At 32.8% G+C, this 23,199-nt stretch overlaps 1 long non-coding RNA gene across 1 annotated transcript in view; it reads left to right on the forward strand.

The window, feature by feature from the left end:
- The first annotated feature begins 5,466 nt into the window (after positions 1-5,466).
- Positions 5,467-23,199, forward strand: part of LOC148306897 (uncharacterized) — a 29,252-nt gene continuing 11,519 nt past the window's right edge. Inside the window, exon 1 of the long non-coding RNA XR_015837939.1 lies at positions 5,467-5,703. This is a non-coding gene — a long non-coding RNA (uncharacterized LOC148306897). The remainder of the gene's footprint in view (positions 5,704-23,199) is intronic.

The following is a 23,199-nucleotide window of genomic DNA, read 5'->3' on the forward strand; positions in this document are numbered from 1 at the left end:
TCTTGATTATAAACAGCGCAGTTTTCTGCTTATGTAATTTCTATTCCTTGGAGGGTGGCAAGAATTCATTGCAAGAGATAATATGATTTACGAGTTATACAACATACGAATTTAGTAGCAAATTGATTGATCTACAACCATTATAATAATATAGGTGACTGAATGGATATTACATCAGAGAGAGGAAATTAGTTTACGGATGTCTGAAGTGACAAAGGACAAATAATATACCAAATACAGTAGTCGCGGTTGCAACACAATTTGATTGGTTGACTGTTACGAAGCCATTTATAACTTCTTCAAAGAAGCAAGGAATTATAGACATGTAAAAAAAAATTGTATGCGTAAAAATATAAGAAAAATCCAAATACACTAATGCATAGTAGAAAAAATAAAAGTAAAATCTACTGCAATTAAATTGAATTTATAAATTCAACATACGCAGTCTCTCTTCTTCTTTTTCTTCTTCTTTTAGTAGATCCTAAGGATCTCTTTGTGCCTCCGCCTGTCGCTCTTGTGATGTGACTCCCAGCTATCTTTCTATCTTTTCTGAGGTTTTCCTGGGGGTCTGCGTCCTTCAGAGTTTCCTTGAAGAGACACACGTGGAAGCCTGTTTTCTGACATTCTGTTTACATACCATTTCAGTATCGCCTTCGTTGTCGTCCCCACCTCACGATATCCTCCGTCTTACACATGCTCCGGATTTCGGTGTTTATAAACTCGGTCACATCATTATCTTAGATTATCTTACGTAATGAATCCCTGGTACAGGTGCAATAATTTTTATATCTAGTGAGCATATTTACAAGGGATGGAAAAGTGGATAAAGATATTGAGAGAAGATTGAATGCAGGGAATAGAATAATTGGTGCTTTAAACAGAGTGATTGCAAATAAAAAATGTCCAAGGAAGCCAAACGGAGTGCTGGTACCGACACTGATGTACGGAAGCGAAACATGGAACTAGAAAAGGAAGGATGAAAGCAGAGTGAACGCTATTGAAATGCGCTCCCTCATAGGAAAATCATTGTATGACAGAATAAAAAACGAAAATATACGTTAAGAAAGGAATGTAAGGCTGAACAAGGGATAAATGAAAAGATTAAGAAAAGTTCTTGATGGTGGTATGGACATGTGGAACGAATGGATGACGAGAGAAAATATATGTGGGAGTGAGAGCAAAAAAAGGACGGCCGAAAAAGACTTGGAACGATCAAATCAATCAGAATCTTAAATATGGTGTTGTCAAGTCTGCACTATCAGAGGGCATGTATGACCAGATAGTTTCTTAATGTGTTATATGGATGTGAAGGATGCGAGAGGTGTATGTCAGGACAGAAGAGTGTGGCGTTTCCATCCGTTCCGTCTTCCCCTGCGGGGAAACGGCGTGATGGTTGTAGTAGTAGCAGTACGGCTGTCCAAACTTAAAACACAGTAAGGAACATTTTTGGACTAAATAGAATCTACTTAGTCCAAAAATGCAAAAAAAACGTACTACAAAAAAATGTCCCTTATTGTGTTTTGAGTTTGGACAGCCGAGTAGCGACAAGTAAAAAGAAATATTTTCAATCAATTATTCAACATTATCCTAGACTAGTAGTACTCATCTGCCTTACCAGGTGATTGACATTCAAGTTAATAATGGATTAATGTACAATGAAAAGGAAGTAATATTTGCATCAGAATAAGTAGAAAAAAATATGTTCTTAGACATTACGTTTCCATAGTTACAATGAGTTTGTTAGGACGCAAAGGTCGAGAGCACGCTATCCGCGACATTACACTCGTATTACCAACACAATAAACGTATGTAGGTCGGTAAACTCGTAAATATGTTTAAATATTTGCAAGCAATATGTATGTACGTTTGTCGAGAGTGAGTTCAAGAATATTCTTTGACATCTCAACATAGATGAAGAAGAACATGGAAGTCTGGGCAATTGCGCGGTTTACGACCGTCATAGGCTGATTTAAGTGATCACTTTACACACGTGTAACATTCACCAATTCTAAAGAGAAGATGAATATGGATATCTGGGCATTTACGGGGCTTACGACAGTCAAAGACTGATTTAAGTGATCACTTTACACACGTAAAACATTCACCAATTCTACCCATGATTGACAACCACACAGCTCAAATTCTTGGAAGTTCTATACATATCATCCAATTTTGAAACATCTATTGTGAGATGAAAGAAGCTTTTTATTAAGCAGAAACTCTTTTTATCGTGTGTGAAGTCCGAATCTTGAATTATAATCACATACATGAAAAACACCATATAGTATGTAAAGTGATCACTTAAACCAGCCTATGATGGTCGTTAGCCTCGTGAATGCCCAAACTAAAATAGTCCTCCTCTCTTTATCTATGTTTAGATGTCAAACAATTATATGAAAAATAACTTCTATAATTCGATTTGTGAACAAGTATTTGGACACACTCAAAATGTTTAAACTGTTTTAATTCCCATAAGAATAGGATTTAATGTTTTCTAAAATCTCATGAACAAGATAAATTTTATTTTAGTAATACAATGGTAATACAAAAACCAACAGCTTCAATAAATTTTGCGATGCTAAAAACGTTACAAAGTATTGAAGGTATCAATTTTTTTCTTAATTCATTCCAAACCCCACACGAAGTATGGCATCCATTGTTCATGAGGCATATATGTAGGTACATTGATGATTACACCACTACTCACACTCGTATATGTATTTTATTTAACAAATAATAATAAATTTGGATAACTTATATAGCGCAATTTTCGTAAAATAATACCCCAAGGGCGCTTCACTGTGAATGAATTGGGGAAAATATTATGGTGGAAATGATTTAGCAAACAAATGTGTTTTTAGTCTTGTTCTTAAGATCATCTAACTCTTCTTTTTCTATTTCTAACCATTGGCGGAAGAGCATTCCACGCCGTCGTTCCTACAACAGCAAAGGCACGCTCGCCAAATTTAGTGCGTTGGTTACGATTGGTTGATAGCGCGAGACGTCTATCAACCAATTCATCTGGAATACACAGCTCTTTAAGATACTCTGGTGCCATATTGTGTATTGATTTATACATGAGTCGGCCGAGTTTGTAGATATATATATATATATATATATATATATATATATATATATATATATATATATATATATATATATATATATATATATATATATATATATATATATATATATATATATATATATATATATATATATATATATATATATATATATATATATATATATATATATATTTGTATATATATATATATATATATATATATATATATGTGTGTGTGTGTGTGTGTGTGTGTGTGTGTGTGTGTGTGTGTGTGTGTATGCGTGTGTGTGTGTGTGTTTGCGTATTAAGAAACTTCAATTAATATGTCCTATAATAATAACTGATTTTTTAATCCAAGTAATAACTAAAAAATATATAAAAGTGTAATCTATATATATTTAATATATAATTAAATATATAAATTTTATTTCAAACTTCTGTGTGTGTTTGCGTATTAAGAAATTTTAATTAATATGTCCTATAATAATAACTGATTTTTTAATCCAAGTAATAACTAAAAAAAATATAAAAGTGTAATCTATATATATTTAATATATAATTAAATATATAAATTTTATTTCAAACTCCTGAGCTCACTTTGAAAATAATAAAAATATGATACAATGGTATAAATAATAAAGAACGAAACGCTTTCCGAGAAAAATAAAGCTTATCGCTTAGGCCAGTGTTCCGCAAACTTTTTCTGTTGAAGGTACACCTGCAAAATAAAGAAATTGTAGAGGTACACCAAAAGAAGAAGAAAAAACTGTGTTTTGTAAATTGATTTGCTTTTAAATTAATTTAATGGGTAAACATATTGCGCAATCCTTTCAAGAACGTCATAAATCAAAAAACTTTATTTTTCAGGAGAACGTTTTTAAAGTTTATTAATATAATACAATGTTTTAAAAATAAATATCAAGCCATTTATTTATTGACCTTATTATTGTGCAACAGATCTTTTTAAGTAAAACCTGAAGGTTTTTCCTCCATTTGAGAAATATTTAGTATATTTAAAAACATAATTGAACAATACCTTTTCTTCAAAATGCAAAAACAACAATTTCTGCCCTGTAAAGGGTAAATATTAAGTTAAAAAATGCTTCTTTTGCTGGAATATAGTACATTTTCTGGGCATTCCAAAAACATGCTTAACTGAAAATTGACGTTTTTTTTTATTTTTGACGTTTTTGAAAGGAGTGAGCGATATGTAAGATATTATATTTCTAAATTTGAGCCTATTTAACTTAGCACAGGTGATCAAAATTTGGAACAATTGTTGATAAGGCTGTTGTGTCTCTAATGTCTACGTTGATCGTCCTCAGGCGTTCTCTTTTTTTTTTCAAATTTAACAGTAGTCAGGGTAAAAAATCTAAATGGTAAAATAATCTCAATTTGAAAGATGCTCATATTATTTTTTATATGGTATCAAAAATGTGCTCGTTCTGTTTCGGAATATTTCTGTTTTAATGTCTGATCGCGTTTTAGCAGCATGAATTATTTTTGCTCGTTTATCTGTAAGTGCCAAGGAGAATGCTTTCTAAGAATCGATTTCGTACCCAGTCCATAGGTTACAGGTCACTCTTAGGAAAATGATTTTTTTTTGCTAATGGCTCCAAGTGTTTCACTATCAAAGCCTGCACTTTTTTCTTAATCGAGTTTAAGCTATGTTGTTAGTGTGTTATCTTCACAAAACTAGATTTTTTTTTCGCGACAGACAAACTAATCACCAGGTCACAAAATGCCGAACCTTCTTCTATGGAACGGAAGGTCTGTTGATAACAGTCAACTGTCCGCCTTCTCCCAAGGAGTTTTACGTGGTTTTCTCCCAGCAATGAGCAAATGCTGAGATGTTGCACACTTTCTCCCAGCAATGAGCAAATGCTGAGATGATTATTTCTCCTGTTCCCAACACAGATTTAACTAAAACATCTTTATTAAGCTAGAAGTAACAAAAATCTACTTAATGATCTATAAACCTTATACATATTAAGCAAGGTAAATATATAACAAAACCCTTATCCGCACTCCAATGGTGCATAGGGCACTGTGTCATATATAGGCAGTGTTATCTTGATGAAAGGTGATCAGCCCTCCGCTTCAGGTACCAGTCCATGGTAATATTGAATTAATATTACTGTGAAAAAATCACTCATATTTATTTTACCCCCCTTGGGAATCGAACCCAGGACCTCTAGAATGGTAGCCGAGCGTGCTGACCATTACACTACGGAGGCGGAAACAATAAATGCAACTCTTATAAAATAAAATAAAACTAATCACTTCGGTACACCAGTGTGCCGCGGCACACACTTGGAGAAACGCAGCGCCATTCGGCGGCTTAGGTGACATTTGTCGACTTGGCGACATTCGTCATCTTGTTCACTACGTACGCGCATGTGACTCCCAAAACCCCATTAATTCTCCTCGAACGTTGCACAGTGTAGTCTAGCTTCCATTTGCAGTTCTCGTCGTTGTTACCTGCCCAACCTTTGCATAACGCATTTTTTTCTTCTAATATTCTCTTATTAGATTCTTATAATCTATCCATTTTTAATTTATATTTTACTTAATATTAGTGTTGAAGTGAAGTAGAAGTTGATTCGCCAAAGTGTTCTGGTTTGTTTTGTGATCAGGTGAGTGACTAATGCGATTTTTATTATAAATGTGGAGGTCCTCTCCAAAATGTTACATTTCTATTATAAAATATAATAATCACGAATTCTGGCTTTGTGAAATCGTTACATTTTGGTGCGATTTAATGATTTTATATTGATTTAACACAGGATCGGTCACGTTTTGTAGCAACTTTAATGAAAATTTCTGGTAAAGAGAACAGATTTGCATTTAAAGATTTTCTTGCAATATTGGAAATGTAACTTTTTGATGACGACCTCTACAAATGTTTTGTTGTGAATTCCATGTTTTATATATAATATTTATATATATATATTTATCGTAGTCGTACAAACAAAACGCAAAATGTTCAGGAGGGCCATTTAGGTCACTTTTGCATGGAAAGAAAATAAACATAATGCAGTTTGTCATTTTTAACAAGTCAATAAATTATACTTACAAGTTTAAAATCCTTCGGGATTTTTTTCAGGGCAATATTAAGCTAGTAAGATATCAAATAGTCAATGATCACGTTTTTTAAAAAATGCACTTGGTCACTTTCTCCTGTATGACTACGATACATAAATATATATTCAAACAATAATTATACATATATATATAATTATTGTTTGTCAAACAAAATGTTGCAAATGGATGTATCTGAATAGCATATGTAACAATAGTCTGTCTTACTTTTGGGGGCTTCCCGAGCGGTGGATTGCGTGTTTTTTGTTATTTTATTAGTATTTATTTATTTTTTTCACACACATATAACAATTAACAATAACGTGCCCTCACTGGGTTTTTTGCGCCGAGGGCATATTTTACAAGACTTATTTATAAAGTTATATGATATAGTGATTTGTCAATATCACGCAATCAAGTAAGACATGGCTGAATGATGCGATCTATTTCAAACCTACCCACCTCCGTTATCCAATAATTAATAACTGTTTTGATCTGAGTTAATTTATGACTATGAGTAATGGAAGCAGCTAATGCAACTTTATCGCTTAATATTTAATGCTATCTAGACCGAACGAGATGTGCCATGGGTTAGGTTTTGCTTGGTCTTGCGGTATGTTTTCATACAGTGTGTTATTGGTGATTTGTTCGAGTTACGCTTAAACGAGTATGTTAGGATTGTTGTAGTGTTTAGTGTCGTTTTGTGTGCGTATAGTTGTTTAACTGGCATACGTTGTAATGTGTTGAATATTTCCTCTGTGGAAGCATGTCTTGAAAGTTTCATTTAATAATGCTTTACTCGTACCATCCCAACCAATAATCCTGTACCTTAGCATTGACTGACTTAAAGCGCAGTATTTTTTTTACCAAATCTTTTGTATTAAGGATGTTGCGTTTTATTTTTTAGATGTAAGAAAGTTTATTTAGACTTTTTAAAGTGTTTTCAGTTTGGCAAATTCCATTTTAATATTTTTTGTTATAAACATTAAGTGTTTTCTGCGTTGCTTATTTCTGGGTAGTCATGTGTAGTAGCAACTAACATATCGCTCATTCCTTTCAAGAACGTCATAAATCAAAAATCGTCAATTTTCAGTTGTGCATGTTTTCGGGATGCCCAGAAAATGTACTATATCCCAGCAAAAGAGGCATATTTTAAACTTAATATTTACCCGCTACAGGACAGAAAGTGTTGTTTTTGCATTTTGAAGAAAAGGTATTGTTTAATTTTTTTTTTTAAGATTCAAAATATTTTTCAAATGGAGAAAAAACCTTCAGGTTTTACCTAAAAAGATCTGTTGCACAGTAAAAAGTTCAATAAGTGGCTTGATATTTATTTTTAATACATTGTATTATATTTTTTAACTTTAAAAACGTTCTCCTGAAAAATCAAGTTTTTTTTATTTATGACGTTCTTGAAAGGAGTGAGCGATATATGCGCATACTGCATTTCAATGTTTGTGGTAATAGATGATTTATTTTAGTTTGATAAAGGATACATAACATTACTTCACGTAGAATACAGGCACACAAAAACATTTTCAAGTTCGGCTGATGCCGACTACCGACGAATCTGCGCGTTTCTTATTTACTCTAAGTTTTATAAGTTTAAGTTTTTTAACTAAGTTTTTTGGGGAATCGCGTTTGCAGGGTAACTCATTTATTTTTGTATTGGGGCTTTCAGTTTGAAAAGTTTTAAAGAATTATTTATGTATTATTATTACCCCGCGACCCTGACAGAACTTACATCAGTAATGTAGGTACTCGTGCGACCGTAATGCGAGTGTGACATTATTATAGTCGAATAACATATTGTAAGGATTTCGGTTGAACCGGCGTCAACCCGTTGTTAATTTTTTTATTGCGCTATTAACCAATGGTCGAATTACTAACGTATGCTCCAGCGAGTAAAATACAGATGAAATGAAACACAGGCATTGTAAAACAACGTTTGTAACTTGATTTTAGCTGTGCGCGTTACACTGGCCAACAAAATGAAGAAGAAAAATTGGTGCCGGAAATTTGATGTTTAATGTTTTTACGGTGCTGATTTCAAATGCCACCAGATTATTTCTATCAGATCTTGTTTTTGAGATACAATTTAATTGATGTTTGTTCGGATACAAGCCAAAAATAAAAAAAAATATATCTTTAACGGCTAAAATATAAATTTCCTACTCAAAATTATAATTTAATTATCCAAATAATAGTTGATATAAAATGTCCCTGTGGTTTTTCGTCACTCGATTGTGTTGATGCTTGTATATCGATCAACGCTTTCCCGATTTTTTCTAATCAACATGCGTTTAAAAGGTGATATTTTAGTTTACATTTTTTGGAAAAATAATTTTCCAATTTTTTGCTTATTTAAAAAGTTGTATCGATGGACTAGCAGTTGTTTGTTTGATTCCAGTCCAAAAATTTCGATGTGAAAGATGGACCTCGCTCTGGTCGGCCAGTCACTGAAAAAGTCGTTGAAATTTTGGAACTGGTGGAGCAAGATTGTTAATAAAACTGTCAGGAAATAGCGAAAGACCTAAACATCAACCACATGATAGTTTAAAATCATTTGAGAAGAGCAGGCTGTAAAAAAAAGTTTAATGTTTGGTTACCACATGAATTAACGCCTAGAAATTTTATTGATCAAATTAAGCGCTGCTGAAACGCAACGAAATCGAACCATTTTTGAAGCGAATCATTACAAATCATAAAAAGTGGGTGAAATAGGAGTATCACACGCAAGTGATCATACTCAAAGGCTGCTGAGCCTTCAGCAAAACTAGCCTACTAAACTACTAAACTAATTTTGCAATAAATACTTAAATCTATGTTTTTTCTTTTAATAAATACTTAAATCCATATATTTTTTAATCTAGTAGTAGTTATAGTTACACAGATTTTTTTTTTTTTTTTAATTTCCATTTTTTAATGTAGCATATCTCAAAAAATAGATCTGATTCTGAGGGCTATTTCGGATTCTGCAACTAAACATAAACTCGGAATAGTTCAAAAATCAGGGGGACCAAAATGTGTGTTGGCCTGTGTTATCGGCGACAATAACAATTGAAAATGCAATATAATAATGTGAGCTGACAAATGGTTAGGTTCCTATCGCATAAGATTCTCATGGCTGTTACTTCTTCCTCGATATACGTATTTATTTATTTATCGTGTAATTAATCCTTTATATTTTTTTTGATATCTCAACATAGATGAAGAAGAATATGGAAGTCTGGGAATTTACGAGGCTTACGACCGTCATAGGTAATATTTGTAATGTAACTATTAACACTTTTAAAATATTACAAGCGTGTAATATTTTAATAGTGTAGTTGTCAATCATGGGTAGAATTGTTGAATGGTACTCGCGTGTAAAGTGATCACTTAAACCAGCCTATGACGGTCGTAAGCCCCGTAAATGCCTAGACTTCGATATTTTTATTCATCTATATTGAGATGTTAAAAAATAATGTAAAAAATAACTCTACATTGAGTGTGTCCAAAGTATTAGGACACTTTTTTTGTTTTTTTTTTATATTACAATAATTTTGCACACGTACAAGTAACTCAATGAATTCTAACACTAAAATTTCAATTACATGTATGAATAAAATAAAGATAGTTTTTCCGCTCTGTATGGAGTACATGTGGAGCATATAGAGTCCACATACTGCCCTCAAGCTCTTCTGTCGGATGTCAGTTCCTTTTCGTCCTGCAAGGTCAGGTCCGCGTCCAGAAGTTCAGATGGAAATTGCCGACGAATTGCAGTGGACATCCCGGGTAGCAAGAACCTGTTGCCCTATAAAAGAGGCAAGCTAGATGGCGGTTCTTAAAGGCATGAACAGTACATGACCTAGCCCAGCGGTCGATAAACTTATTATATTCTCTTCTCCGTCTTATTCCTCATTGGTGAGGGTTGTGACGCTTGCAGAAGCAAAGACTCTTCTCCAGTTATCCCTTGACTGTATTGCACGTAGCGCTCCAACCACCGAGGCGCCTGCTGCTGCCTTTATTTGATCGGTCCATCGTGTGAGATCTTCCTCTCCCTCTCTTTCCCTCCAGGCTACCGATCACAACTAGTCGTTCCAGGCTATCCTCGTTGCCAAAAACATGTCCAAAAGACTGGAGAATCCGTCGGGTATAGACATTGGCCAGAGTCAAGCCATCCAAGCGTAGTTCCTGGCGAATGGACTCATTGGTGCGTCTAGCTGTCCATGGAATTCGGAGCATGCGCCTCCAACACCACATTTTGAAGGCATCAATTTTTATCTTTTCTGCTGCGTTATTATATTAAACAAGGATAAAAAAATATTAACTGCCAAATGTCTAGAACACCTTTATTATAATTTTAGACCTTTATGAAATAACGGATACACCAAATAAAACTTGAAAATTTATTTATCGTTGAAAAATCTTTTTAAAGTAAAGTATCCATAAGAACGCCACTTATAGCTAATAATATCCTTACGTCTCTTTTGACTTTTGATCAAGTCATGTTTGTGTGTTGTTATTTTAAGCCCGTTCATAAAGTTCGTAAAAAAGTTCGTGCTTCAAAAATATTGTTCGCATGAATACGTAGAGTCAAGGAGCCTTACCGCGGATATTAGTACCGGAGCCACACTTAAAAGATTAAAGAGGTCAAAGCAAACGTTTTTAAGTGTTTTCAGAATTTAAAAAAATATAACATCACTATGTTAAATGGTAAAATTTTTTAATATTACCATAAAGAATCATTGTTTACTGCATGTTATTATCAAAATTTATATAATTGTATCAATTAAGTCACACTTTGGTTTCCAAGGTTGGATGGTTTCCACAAAATTTAAAAAAACAATGTTAGATGTTTTATGGCTGAATTTTTTTTCTTGTTCAAAGTCGGACGTATCCAAAATACAAGGATTTTTTCCTGCAATATGTTATGTTTGTAAATAATTTTAACGTGAAAAATGTTGAAAGCTGTCATCACACACGGATGTTTTAAAAAATTTTCACGTATTCATTAGTTGTGGGTGATAAAAAAAATTCTCCCAAAAATAGTTGATCTTTTCGGTTGGGTATATTCAGCAAATTGAAAAATTAATTTCATTTTGAATTCGTATTATTGTACATCCGTTAATACATTATGTGCAAAATAATATAATTACATACGGTGATTATTGAAACAACTACGTTTTAAATATATTTTTAGTTAAATTTCCGTAATAACAAAAAATTACTTTTTTTTTCTAAAAATTTTAAGCAAATAAGTAGGACTGTAATTTTTTTTAAATTCTTCTGGACATTCGATGTTTTGGACTTACGATTGTTTTCTCATACCTATCGTTTATCAGTACACCAACGAAACATTTTTCAACAACGAAATTGTTTCAACAACGAAATTAGTTAAAAGCACTACTTATAATTTGTAAAATATTAAATCGGAATCAAGTTGAAACCTTTCAGATTCTTTTAAAAATTCTCAATTTATTTAAAAAAAAAATACAATGTTATAATTTTCTAATTAAGCAAACGATCCCAAGCCTTGAAATTATTCGCTACCGTGAGAACAGGAATGCGCAAAGTTTTCAGTAGCAGTTTCAAAGAATCTGAGAAATACACAGAAAGGCTCCGCAGACAATACTTTGGTCAGTAGTAATAAACGCTAATGCAAAATTCATTGATACTCCAGTATTCAAAAAATCAGCTCACCTTTTTTACAAAGAACGCTATGCATTTTACTACCAAGTATTGCACCGGCCACAGTCAGACGGTGCTTTGAAGTATAACAGCGTAAGCAAAACTCGAATCCTTATATTGAACAAAAATTATGTTGAGTATTCAATAGTGCAGCAGTCAGTGCATTTGCACTTGATTTTATTCCAGAAAGTACCTCCAATACAACTTAGAATCGGGACTGATCACCTTCTCTTCATTATTTTAATTAATTATTGACAATATTGTATTAATTTGTTTCACTCGAATCTACCATACTATCTGCGGGAAGGGTAATTTTACCATTTCACTCAACTGGTGGTGTTGGGCGGGAAGGGTAATTTTACCTTTTCACTCGACTCATTGTAAATTGTGTGTAAGTTATTTTTACGCCTGACTTTTGCGGCATCTATCGATCTCATATCGATGTATACAGTATAGTTAAATGTTATCACTTCTTTTCAGAGATGTTTATCTCTATTATGAGCGAGAATCCTCCCGCAGATAGTGCGGGTGTGTATAAGGAGTGCACATATAAATATCCGAATTCATTTCTCCATCATTATAAATCAATTATATTATTTATTGATTCGGTATTAACTTTGTGGAATGACATGATTATTTTATTTAAATTAAACACTTGAATATACCACTTAAAGGAGTTTTATTTATATATACGACTAGTTTCGAAAACTTACAGATGTTTTCATCTTCCGGTACTAATTAAAACAAACGAACGAAAAATATATTTAGGGGTATATACAGGTTAATAAATATTAATTAACCTATATATACCCCTGAATATTTTTTTTCGATAGTTTTAATTTGCACCAAAATATGAAAACATCTGGAAGTTTTCGAAACTTATCGTATATATAAATAAAACTCATTAATGTGGTATGTTCAAGTGTTTAATTTTTATGAAATTATAAATTAACACTAATCAGCGAATTCGTTTGACCAAGGAGACTCGACAAATGTAATTCGTGAACTGCTTCATACAAATTATATCTCAATGTACCTACATAATCGTTGTTCTACATTTCTGTATAACTACATATACTTAAGTGTTATTTGATTTTATAAAAATTGTGTAATATACTAAATATATTTCAAAACCTATTTTTACATTTTATTTTCTGTTCATTCTCAATAATCAAACCTTCTACCATTGAGATAATAAAACTTCAACAATAAGCTAAATTTTACAATAGCCAGGTTTCGTTTTCTAATATATTAGGTACAAAAATCGATCTCGGTATTCAGGGTTAATCTCTATGGTTCAAGCAGAATGAATTTATTGCATAAAAAACTAATATTAATTTGGAAGTCATAAGGGAAGGATGAAATCATCAATCATCGTTTGTTTGAGTCGGACATTTGAGAATATTGTCGTAAACCGGTAATAGTCCTAACATGTGACTTTTTTTTGTATACATATACACTCCTTTCAACAACGTCATATTTAAAAAAAAACTTGATTTTACAGGAGATCGTTTTAAAAGTTTATAAAAATAATAACATGTATTTAAAATAAATATCAAGCCAATTATTGAACATTTTGCTTCTTTTTAGGTAATCACACTATTTTTTATCTTTTTATTTTATTTACAACATTGAGTGTGTCCAAATACTTGTTCACAAAATCTGGATTATCTCCAATTACAGGAGTTATTTTCATATTATTTTTTGACATCTCATCAAAGATGAAGAAGAATATGGAAGTCTGGGCATTTACGGGGCTTACGACCGTCATAGGCTGGTTTAAGTGATCACTTTACACACGTGTAACATTCACCAATTCTACCCATTATTGACAACCACACTACTCAAATTCTTGGAAGTTTTATATATATGAACCAATTTAGAAACTTTGTTCATGAATCACTAGAACTTCACTAGAGACATCTATTGGTGAGATGTAAAGGAGCTTTTTACTAAGCAGAAACTCTTATATTAGTATGTGAGATCCGAATCCTGGATTATAATCACACAAGATTATAATATAAGAGTTTCTGCTTAATAAAAAGCTTCTTTACATCTCACCAATAGATGTCTCTAGTGAAGTTCTAGTGATTCATGAACAAAGTTTCTAAATTGGTTCATATATATAGAACTTCCAAGAATTTGAGTAGTGTGGTTGTCAATAATGGGTAGAATTGGTGAATGTTACACGTGTGTAAAGTGATCACTTAAACCAGCCTATGACGGTCGTAACCCCCGTAAATGCCCAGACTTCCATATTCTTCTTCATCTTTGATGAGATGTCAAAAAATAATATTTATTTTATTTTATTTTAGATCATTTTAGGTAAAATCTGAAGGTTACATTCTTCATTATAATTTTTTTTGAGTATTAAAAAAAATTTAAAAATGCCTTTTCTTAAAAATGCAAAAACAACACTTTCTGCCATGTAACGGGTAAATATTAAGTTTAAAATATGCCGATTTTTCTGGGATAAAGTACATTTTCTGGGCATTCCGAAAACATGCACAACTGAAAATTGTTGATTTTTGATATATGACGTTGTTGAAAGGAGTGAGGGATATCAGCTCAATGTGTAACAGGCTAGTTAATATTGTACTAATATTGTAAATATCGCACATGATATTTTATTTATTGTATCGGTATTCACTTTGTGTTAAGAAACTAGTCGCCCTAAAATAAACTCAAGTGATAAAAAAACAAGTGTTTTTCTTTTACAATCGTACATGATCGTAAATATTGAATCCCTGGAACAGGTTCAAGAATTTTTATATCTAGGAAGTATGTTCACAAGAGATGGAAAAGTGGATAAAGGTATGGAAGAAGAGTGAATGCAGGAAATAGAATAAATGGTACTTTGAACAGAGTGATTGTAAATAATATTATGTCCATGGAAGCCAAACAGGCAGAGTGCTGGTACCTACACTGATGTATGGATGCGAAACATAGAACTGGCAAAGGAAGGATGAAAGCTGAGTGAACGCTGTCGAAATGTGCTCCCTCAAACGAATGTGTGGAAAATCATATCATGACAGAATTAAAAACGATGATATAAGAAAAGAATGTAAGGCTTAACAAGGTATAATTGAAAAGATTAGGAAGAGTTAGTTAGGTGGTATGAACATGTGGAGCAAATGGATAACGAAAAAAATATATGTGGCAAATGTGAGAACAGAATGAGGAAGGCCGAATAAAGCTTCAGATCAATCAGAACCTAAAATTTTGTGGTGTCAAAAGTCTGCGTAATCGGAGGGTATGTATGACTAGATGTACGGATGTGAAGGAGGCGAGGTGTGTATGCCAGGACCCAAGAGTGTATCGTTTCATCGTCTCTGCCTACCCCTGATGAAACGACGTGATGGTAGTAGTAGTAATAGTAAATATTTTTAAATAATCAAAATGATAGTCAAAGAAGATAATTAATGGATTCTTGGATGTGTTCGAATATGCTGTGCATTGAAATGCATAATCAGGATACCACCAAGGGAATATAGGAACGAACCGATACGGAAGAATTGATAAAAAAAATGGTGACCAACCCCTCAAGACGTTAATTTATGTCTACATCATGTCCACGATATAGAATTTTCTAAAATAACACAAACAATATGCATTTGCCACATTCACTGAAGGGTCTAATAAACATTGATACTCGACTCCGCGCTGTTGAGGACAAGGAATTTATAAGTGCGGCTCAAAAACCCGTAAACTTAATTTATGAAAGTAGGTATAATTTAACAAAACAGCGTTGGACCCAAATTAATACGACCCGGCGCAATAATGTGCTGGAAACTCACGGGTGCGTCGAACATATGTGTCGGGTAAGGTTTTATTTAATAAAATGTCAATATTTATGGCCTTCCATATTTTTGACACATAATTACGTCTCATACTTGTCCGCCTTCGTAGTGTTATGGTCAGCACGCTCGGATACCGTTCTGAAGGTCCCGGGTTCGATTTCCAGGGGGGGTAAAATAAATATAAGTGATTTTTTCACTCAAATATTTATTCAATATTACCCTGGATTGGTACCTGAAGTGGAGGGCTGATCACCTTTCGTTCATGTGTTAACGATCAAGATAACGCTGCTTTCATATGATGCAATACCATATGCACCATCGGGTGCTGATGAAGGTTTAAAAAAGAAGATACTTGTTAATTCAATTAGTCTCGAAGTATGAATATATCAGATCGCTGATTAAAATAATATGTAAGAATATGTTTTATATATCGCTCACTCCTTTCAAGAACGTCATAAATTAAAAATCGACAATTTTCAGTTGTATTATGTTTTCGGAATGCGCAAAAAATGTACTATATCCCAGCAAAAGCGGTATATTTTTAACTTAATATTTACCCGTTACAGGGCAGAAAGTGTTGTTTTTGCATTTTGAAGAAAAGGTATTGTTTAATTGTTTTTTCAAATATACTAAATATTTTTCAAATGGAAAAAAACCTTCAGCTTTTACCTAAAAAGATCTGTTGCACAGTAAAAAGTTCAAAAAGTGGCTTCATATTTATTTTTAATATATTGTATTATAATATTTAACATTAAAAACGCTCTCCTGAAAAATCAAGTATTTTGATTTATGACGTTCTTGAAAGGAGTGAGCGATACCATATCAGGCAAGAGTCTTCGAGATAGAATAATAAACGTAAGGATCAGGGAAATATGCGAGATCGAAGATGTCGTCAGGTGGGGAAGGCAACGAAGGAGACAATGGTATAAGTATACGAGGAGAATGGAACCATCCAGACTTCCCCACATCGCACTGTACGGCCAACTCATAGTAGACGACTCCCGGGCAGACCACTAAAGAGATGGATGGACAGGAGGCTAATCACGAGGGTTTTTTCACCAAGAAGAAAAGAGAAAGATGTTTTATATACTCACAGCATTCTATACATGAAAAATGGCATCTGAATTTCAGGTGTTGGTCCAGGGTATCATCAAGAATGCAGGATGTAGATACCTTTGTTTGTATGGCAAACATTTTTAAGCCTTTGTTTGTTTATATTATTAGCCTGCATAGGGCACATCCACTGAGTGAAAAAATTATGAAATAATGACACAAAATTATCAAAAATTCAGGAAAGGAAATACCTACTCTGTATGTACATTTAAAAAATCTTCGTGAAATGCTTAGTTTATTTTCTAAGCTGATGTTTTATTATTATGATAATTGTGCTAATTATGGATTATTTTTTTATATTAAGAAAGTATATTTGTTAAATGTGATCGGGAGAACAGAGCGAGGACGCCCAAAAAAGACAAACGACCAGATCAATCTGAGCCTAAAATAAGGTTGTGTCAAAAGTCCACGCAATCGGAGGGCATATATGACTAGATGTATCGGTATAAAGGAAACTAGGAGTGTATGGTATGTCAGGAAAGAAAAGTGTGGCATTCCATCTTCTCTGCCTACTCCTACAGTAAAACGATGTGATGGTAGTAGTAGTAGGAGTATATAAAGTCCTACATTCGGTAAAAATACATATCTATTACGGGGCTTGGGTATTGGTAATAATAACTCGTAATTAGGATGCAATCGGTTTATTCAACAGGTCTCTGTAATAGTACAAGGACAAGAGTGTGCAGTCTCCCCTGCATCAATCTCATAATGGTATAACGTAAACATTCCCCGCACCCCGCCCTGCTCGGCGCAGTAATTCTGCTAGAATTACTGCGCCGTAATTCGAGATAGTTTTTGTTAATTCCTGAACACAAAATAGTGGAGATAATTTCCCATCATTATGATTTGCAGTATGAAATAGAAAAATAATACATTCTGCAAATCAAAATGATGGAGAAAATAGAAGGACGCCGAGGATCTGGCAGAAAGCGAACATCGTGGCATCGCAACATCCGCGACTGGACCGGGATGAGAGAAGTGGAGGAGTTCCGGACCAAAATCTACTCAGTACATCGGAATTAAAAGTCTTGAGGGTTATCCCTTTAGAAACATAATTCGAAACGAAGATGTTTTTTTTTACATAAGCATTGCATTTATTATTTACCTTGCTTATTATGTACACGGTTTATCTGATTCTGTGTTGAGAGCAGGAGAGATAATCTAGTGTAGGCTAATCAGGAACTTCTCAGCATTTGCTCATTGCTGAAAGGAAACTACGTAAAACTCCTGAGGAGAAGGCGGACTGTTGACTGTCATCAGCAGACCTTCCGTTCCACTAGAAGATGGTTCGGCATTTTGTGATTTGTCCTAGCTTGAACGAAGATATTAGGCGGACCTGTGAGACCGAAGATGTCATACTACAAAGTAGAGAAAGAAGAAGACTTTGGAGAAATCTTGTCAACAGGACGGATGGATCGAGGATCACATACAATGCGGCTAACGAGATAACACCGGGTCGCCACCTACCGGGAAGACTATCAAAGGGATGGAAGGATAACTGGGCGTCAAAATCACAGGAGGAGTAAGTTTCTTGAAAAACACAGATCGGCAGATTTAACGTAAGAAGAAGATGAAAATAGTGGTGCAAAACACAGATATAAACATAACAAAATGTGCATGAATAAAGAATAATAATAAATATATTTATTATTTTTTTAACATCTCATCAAAGATGAAGAAGAATGAGGAAGTCTAGGCGTAAATGCCCAGACTGCAGCTTACGACCGTCATAGGCTGGTTTAAGTGATCACTTTGCATAAATATCATTTATTGATTCGGCATTAACTTTGTGGAATGATATGATTATTTTATTAAAATTAAACACTTGAATAATCCACTTTTTCGAGTTTTATTTTTATTTACGACTAGTTTCGAAAATGACAATTGTTTTCATCTTCTGGTACAAATTAAAACTAACGAATAAAAATATATTTTTGTGTATATATATAGGTTAATAAATATAGGGAGGGGGGTTAAGGAACAACATTTTTTAACTAAACTAGTCGTAAATAAAAATAAAACTCGATAAAGTGGATTATTCAGGTGTTTAATTTTAATAAAATACTTTACATAAAAGCTTCTTTTCATCTCACCAATAGATGTCTCTAGTGAAGTTCTAGTGATTCAAGAACAACGTTTCAAAATTAGTTCATATATGTAGAACTTCCGAGAATTTAAATTGTATGGTTGTCAATAATGGGTAGAATTGGTGAATATTATGCATGTGTAAAGTGATCACTTAAACAAGCCTATGAGGGTCGTCAGCCCGGTAATGACCAGACTTCCTATTCTTCTTCATCTTTGAGATGTCAAAAAATAATATGAAAACTAACTCCTGGAATTGGAGATTATCCAGATTTGTGAACAAGTATTTAGACACACTGAAAATGTTGTAAATAATAATAAAGTTTACGACATTTTGAATGTGTCCAAATATTTGTTTGATAATCAGGATTATATCGTCTTAGGAGTTATTTTAAACTTTTGACATTTCGACAAGGATGAAGAAGTATTAGTATGGAAGTCTGGGTATTTGTAGGGTTTACGACCGTCATTTGCTTGGTAAAGTGATTCTAGAATTGGTAAATGTTACACGTTTGTAAAGTGATGACTTAACCAAGCCTATGACGGTCGTAAGCCTTGTAAATGCCCTGACTTCCACAATCTCATTTTTCTATTTTGAGATGTCAAAAAAGAGATAACCTTTGATAAATCTATATATACGATACAATTGAATTTGAGGAGAATACAGTAGGCAGCATTCTAGTGAGGGGTAACCATCGTCACAAAAAATTACGATGGTACAGAGATCAGCTGAAATAAATACAGGATAAGTCAGACACAGTTGTATAAACCATATTTAAGCAATTTCCACGTCACCGTGCTCTCAAATTTGATGTGTAATTTACATTATCTTATTGTCTATGAGCTGTGAAAACTTTCAATTATTTCTTGAATGTTTTTTGTAGATACTTTGTGACACATTTTTTAAACTTTATAAAATTAAACAACTTTGTTTCAACCACTTTTTTATTATTAATTCACTTTAACCTATCGGTTTCGACAAGAACCTTGTCATCATCAGGGTTCATTTAACTCTAAAACATAAAAATACTCATTATTAATTACTTTAATTTAAAAAAAATCTAAATGTTATTTTTACCATGCAAATGATGATGACAAGGTTCTTCGAATCCGGTAGGTTAAAGTGTACTAATAATAAAAACGTGGTTAAAACAAAGTTGTTCTATTTAATAAAGTTGTTCAATTATTTATTTATTTAAAACCTATAACATTCATAAGTCATATATTTATATAAATTTCCCGATTTTTATATAATTTTCTAACATGGGATTAAGGTTTACAATAGTTTTTAAAAAAAGTTTTTTTTAAATAATAAAACTAACACAGGGCAAAATATAACATCGCTCACTCCTTTCAAAAACGTCATAAATCAAAAAACGTCAATTTTCAGTTGTGCATGTTTTCGGAATGCCCAGAAAATGTACTTTATCCCAGCAAAACAGGCATGTTTTTAACTCAATATTTACCCGCTACAGGGCAGAATGTGTTGTTTTTGCATTTTGAAGAAATTGTATCGTTTAATTATTTTTTTAAATATTCTTAATATTTTTCAAATGAAGAAAAAACCTTAAGGTTTTATTACCTAAAAAGATCTGTTGTAAAGTAAAAAGTTCAATAAGTGACTTGATATTTATTTTTAATACATTGTATTATATTTTTAAACTTTAAAAACGTTCTCCTGAAAAATCAAGTTTTTTGATTTACGACTTTCTTGAAAGGAGTGAGCGACATGTGAAGCAATAAACTGGTGTATGTAGTAAATAGGCATATAAAAAACATAGGGTTAGAAGTATGTTTAACGGAAACAAATGAGAAAATATGACTAATCACTAACACAAATGTGGAGGTCCTCCTAAAACGTTACATTTCCATTATAAATGGTTTTAAGTAATCAGGAATGCTAGCTTGTAAAATTGTTTCGTTCTGGTGCGATTTAATGATTTCATATTGGTTTAACACAGGATTGGTAATGTTTTGTCGCAACTTTAATTAATATTTCGATAGAATACTGTAAACAAAACAGATTTGCATGTAATTTTTTTTTTGGGCAATATTGGAAATGTAACTTTTTGGCGACGACTTCCACAAATATTTTTTGGTCGACAGTCGAATATAATTTGATTTATTTAAGTTTTTGTTCAATACACGTATACATGTATGTACTATCAAACAATACCATCCAACCAACTTAAAACAAACTAGTAATATTGAACAAGGTTTTGTACCTTAAACATCTGTTTGAAATTATTGGACTCATAGTAATTTTACAAATAAGTGAGAAAAAGTTAAAAGAAAAAAATCAAAGTATAAAAATTAATAAGCACTCAAAATTAATGGTGGAAACATGGTCATATATATTTGATAAAATGGTCATATATATTTGAGATGATCCAGATGGTGAAGATGGACTGTGGACAGTCGATATTTTGAATCAAAAGGCTACAATAGAAACGGCTAAATAATAAATCTAAACGACTGTTCATTGCAAGCTTTGCGGTGTGCTGATATCGCACACTCCTTTCAAGAACGTCATAAATCAAAAATCGTCAATTTTCAGTTGTACATGTTTTCGGAATGCCCAGAAAATGTACTACATCCCAGAAAAAAACTTTCAGGTTTAACCTTAAAAGATTTGTTGCATAGTAAGTAGTTCAATAAGAGTTTTGATATTTATTTTTAATACATTGTATTATATTTTTTAACTTTTAAAACTTTCTCCTGAAAAATCAAGTTTTTTTGTTTAATGACGTTCTTGAAAGGTGTGAGCGATATGTACAGGACTGTATTTTGTTATTTCTCAGACTACTTGACCTATGACCCCAAGCTCCCGCTAATGGGTAGGGTAGGTTGTTGACACTGCTACCCAACCCCTTTGAAATTGACACAAAGGAAATGATACCTTGTACTGTGATAGCTTGTTGAGTAAATCGATTTATTTTTTATAGCAAGTTATTTACCGAAGCCGAAATAACATACAATAAATTAATAGACCAAGATTTTTTTTTTAATTACTGATTCAATCTATTGAATTTCCAAGCTTTGGAAATAAGCCGCGCTGAAAAATGTCTCCTACCACGGATACTTATAAATGAACAGAGAAATTTGCGTTGCAATCACTCGTATATATTTCATTAACTCTTTCGGCAGTCACTTTGTGGTAATATCCATCGAATTTTAATTTGAGTTTTACTTAGTAAATACCACTCCATCTTTAAACCGATTGTAAGACGTGTTTTGATGCATTCCACGTAATTTTCATTTACGGTGTGTGAAAATGATGAGGATAGTATCGAAACACGTGTCACAATAGATTTTAAGAAACAGTGGTATTCATCAAGTGAAACTCTAGTTATAAACGTATATATTTCATTTCGTAAAAGAAACATAATCGAAATTAATTTTAATCACATAACCGGAGAAAATAAGCGCGTTTTTTGACTAGGGGTTGTTCCGTCGTAAAGACAATTTTAAAGATATATAGTCGTTTTTCAGACGCCAAAAACACTTTACAAAGTTTAATACAAATTATAACTTCATGAAAGAATGAAACAAATCTTATTTTTCGATCCCTTATCCTCACCTTATGGTACATAGAGCACCAACGCTGTATTTTCTAGATAGGTTATTACAGGAATGAAAGGTGAGCATGAACAAGATGATCCTGGGTGACACTAAATCAAATTGGAGTAATAAATCCCCTTAGTAATCAAATGAGGGACCTCAAACATAGTAGACAAATATGATAACGTTTTGAATTTTGAAAGCATTATTTTGTGGATCATATTGATATATTATTTCGAGAAATAAAAATTCTTTGTGTTTTGATCCACTCACATTTTTATTAACCAACTAGTTTTGGCAACAACCTGTTACCCTCTTCAGGGTTCTATTCCATATTAGTAGACCATATCTTATCAAATGATTGCTCATTCTATTTTAAAGATGTGATAGAAATTTTACATTGTGATAATAGAACTAGTCAAATGAATAATTTAGAAGTTTTAGAAATAAAAAAAGCGGTTAAACAAAAATTAAATATAATTAACAATCAAATAAACTTAAGTCAAAGTCCCATTTTTAATATTTTTCCCATAAAACCAAACCCATGCTGGGAACAAAGTGAATGGTGCACTGAAATCAGTTATAGCAAATAAAAACCTGTCAGCGGAACCTAAACTAGCAGTGCACAACGGAGTCCTGGTTCCAACTCTAATATATGGAAGTGAAACATGGAGTTGGCAAAAGAAGGATGAAAGTAGACTGAATGCAGTTGAAATGCGATCTCTCAGAAGAATGTGCGACAAAACGATGTATGATAGTTGTACGAATAGTGAAATAAGGAAAAAATGCAAAGCTGAGATAAGCATTATCGATAAAATT

This window comes from Brachycentrus maculatus, unplaced genomic scaffold, assembly GCF_059751285.1.
Source record: "Brachycentrus maculatus isolate JH-2025_06_01 unplaced genomic scaffold, ASM5975128v1 h1tg000221l, whole genome shotgun sequence".
Classification (NCBI taxonomy): Eukaryota; Metazoa; Arthropoda; class Insecta; order Trichoptera; family Brachycentridae; genus Brachycentrus; species Brachycentrus maculatus.